Source organism: Rhinopithecus bieti, unplaced genomic scaffold (genome assembly GCF_001698545.2).
Source record: "Rhinopithecus bieti isolate Rb0 unplaced genomic scaffold, ASM169854v2 scaffold_58095, whole genome shotgun sequence".
Classification (NCBI taxonomy): domain Eukaryota; kingdom Metazoa; phylum Chordata; class Mammalia; order Primates; family Cercopithecidae; genus Rhinopithecus; species Rhinopithecus bieti.
Window position 1 is genome coordinate 241,231 of NW_016823660.1, and position 3,450 is coordinate 244,680.

The 3,450-nt window shown below is 44.8% G+C and overlaps 1 protein-coding gene across 1 annotated transcript in view; it reads left to right on the forward strand.

Annotated features, from left to right (window-relative positions):
- Positions 1–255: 255 nt before the first annotated feature.
- LOC108521724 (supervillin-like) overlaps positions 256–3,450 on the forward strand; it is a 55,715-nt gene continuing 52,520 nt past the window's right edge. The window contains 1 exon segment of the mRNA XM_017861688.1: positions 256–387. The gene's annotated coding sequence lies outside the window, so the exon portion shown is untranslated.

The window sequence follows — 3,450 nt, forward strand, 5'->3', positions numbered from 1 at the left end:
GACGGTGCATCTTTTATCTAGCAAGTCACATTTCGACTCTGTGTTTCAATCAACTGTAAAGTCTTCGGGGCCATCTTAGAAAAGGGATTTTATTATTTTTCCAGACATGCTGTCTTCAGAATAAGTGAAATTCAAAATGTTAAAATGAGGTGGCTCTGGTCATGTCTTGGCCAAAGCATTCTCACTTACCTAGATTATGGTTCCATCACAAGGAAGAGTTTGGTGCTGAACTCTTTGTGGTTGGCATGTTTTCCTCCTAGATTGGCACTGTTGAAGAAAAGCGGGGAGGAAGATTGGAGAAACAGACTCAGCAGGAGGCAGGAGGGCAGCAAGGCTCCGGCCAGCAGCCTGCACACCCAGGAAGCAGGGCGGTCCCTCATCAAGAAGGTAACGTTCCTTGTGTTAGGAAAAGCCTTCAGACTAACACCACTCTTGGAAGTGCATCAAAGAGACAAGCATGTGCCACCTAATTCCTTCTCTGTGAAGCATTTGTGCATTTTTGCCCTTAGGGTACACGCTGAGAGCCTGTCACAGAGCAGCTAAAATTGGGTGGAAGGCTGTGCCTGGAGATGTTTTAGAACTGGGATCAGCAACACACACACACACTGTGTCAGCAAGCAAGTGCCTGAATTTTAAAGTGTGTACTTTCTCTTCAGTTTAAAAACCTTCTTAAATGAAGTCTGGCTTTAGAGTGTTATTAAAGCCTTTATAATGAAAAAAATTGAACATCGTTAAGTTGCATATAAAATATGGACTTGCGTTTCCTATGCAGAGATTTTAAACCTAAGTATAAAAAATAAGGACATAATTGTGGTTCATGAGTCTTGAGTTCATCATTTAAGCATGTTTCATGAGTGACTATGCCTTTTATTGAGAATGTACAGTAATGTATAAGTTGAAACAAAATTAGGTAATGCATGGTGATCAATACTAGCAAGCATTTCATATGTGAAAGTATTGATGAATTATTAAATTACAGATGTGATGATGACCAACTTTTGACCAGGTAGTGCACACTTTCAAAACTGATGGTAACTGACTTGCTGGCTGGCCCTACAATTGCAAATGCACCTTCTGGCTGGAGGCGAAATGATGCACCGGTGACGCACTCCCTCCTCACTTTCTAGGATCAGAAGTCTTCAAGTAGAAAAGAAAAAGAATGCTTTTAACCAGATGATCCCCAGGCCCCTTCTAGCTCTAAAATGAGTTAAGCATCTGTGGAAGGGAGAGATGATGAATGTGACTTTCATGCATTAAGAAACTTTCATAAAAATGAGATGTGCCCATAGAAGTGTGAGTCAGGAGTTCTGACACTATCTCATCCGATACTTCTGTGTCTTCGTCTTCTTAGGTTACATTGTAATGGCAATTTGAATTCTCTTCTTTGAGACATACGTGGTGTTAAAGATAATATAACTAAAGAATTAAACCCTCGGCCATTTGTAAAGTTCTCAAATATAACTAGATGTTTAGAAAATATACACATGCACATATTTTTCACACACCATGTCAAATTCAGGTTTCAAAAATGAGATCCTGAAGTGAAAGAAAATCCATCTGTCAAATAATGTATCCCCGCTACCCACAAGCTTTATTTAAAAGAATCTTGAAATCATTGCTTCAAAAACAATTTTAGCACATTCCTCATTAGCAAACCTGCCAACTACTGTGTCCTGGCACCAAGCAGCGCCTGGCCCCTTATCCATCATTTTGGAAGGTGCAGAGACTCCCCAGCCCATCAGGAACTGGGAGTCCCAGAGAGCCGGTGGAAATTTAAATGAAGCCCAAAAGCACAAAGCAGGAGAGGTTCCCAGTGAATAGTGAAATAGGTGCGTTACCCCCGTAGAGGAACAGAGGATCACCTTAGGTGTGGAAGCCAGAAGGCTTTGAGTGGAGGATGAGATCCGAACTGCCCGAAGGCTGGCTAAGGTTTTTAGAAGACAAGAGAGGCCAGTTGACTGCAGTTGCCCTTGGGGTAGAAAACCCAGTGACCTGAAGCCCCGGGGCTTCCAAGCAGGATGGGGCTGGAATGGGAAGTGCCGCCTCTGGGCGCATGGAGGCTGCTGTTCCTGCAGCGAGGGTGAACTCTCCCACTCTTCCTCAGTGGCCTGCTTCCCTTTGGCTGGAGACAGTAAGCTCTTTGAAGTTAAAATAAACCGATCTGTCTTAGGCCCTTGTAGCCCACATTGGGCAATCTCAGGTTCTGTTGAGGTCAGGTGTTTCTCAGATGGCCTCTGACAACTCCTCGGTTCATTCCTTCCCGAGGGCTGGCACTGTTTTCAGTCACCCCCTGGCTGTGCTCAAATGTGGTGGGTGAGGCACCTTAAACCTGGTCTGTCTTAAGGGAGTCCCCCAATAGCTGAGGAGGCTTGACATGCCCACTGTTTGTGGGGTGTCTGAATGCTGCCCCGGAGAAGGACAGACAGTCATGACACGTGGGGCCTGAACAGGGGCGCTTGCTGCACGGAGTAGCTCTAGCCTTGCTGATGGAGAGGTACCTAGGAGAGCAGGTACCGGAACCTTCCATCTTTAGCACCAAGGGCAGAAAGGAGCCGGTGTTACGGTCAGCTCATCACGCCCTTCACAGTTCCTGCGTTCCTTTTGAGTGTGCAGTCTGTGGAAATGTAGAAGAGGCAGGAAACAGAGGGAACTCTAGAAGTTCCTTCCATTGTTCCTATGAAAATACATGCAGCATGGAAGTCAGCACCATCCAATAAAAATAGAATGTGTGCCACATAGGTCATTTTGAAATTTTCTTGGAGTCATGTTAAAAAATACAGTAAAGGATGTCTTGTAAAGTCTATAACCATTTTGTTTCTGTCAATGGATTGGTCTCAAAAGAAAACATCTTTGAGGTGCCCCAGCCAGCATCTCATTTTGGGTCTTTTGTTATGTTAAGATTTACTTTGGGGCCAAGCGCAATGGCCGTGCCTGTAATCCCAACACTGGGAGGCCAAGGCAAGAGGATCACTTGAGCCCAGGAGTTTGAGACCAGCCTGGGCAATGTGGTAAAACCCCATGTTTACAAAAATTAACTGAGTGTGGTAGTACGCACCTGTGGTCCCAGCTACTTGGGAGGCTGATGCAGGAGGATCGCTTGAGCCCAGGAAGTTGAGGCTGCAATGAGCAGTATTTGTGCCACTGCACTCCAGCCCAGGTGACAAAGCAAGACCCTGTCTCAAACAAAAACAAAAAAAATTTTTTGGACCCCTGAATAGATACTAAGCTGGAGTTTTCATTTCTATACTAAAAGATCAGGCACATCTCAGGGAATGGAAAACTTACCGGCAGTTCCTTCTTTTCTTTCCCCATTTTCCCCCCACCCCCCAAAATGAGGATTGATGATCTAGAGCTTAAGAACACTAGTTGTTTACCTAGCCAGCTCTGTCATTTCCTGTGCAAAACTGTTTAGGTATTCTCTCTCTCTCTCTCTCTCTCTCTCTCTCTCTC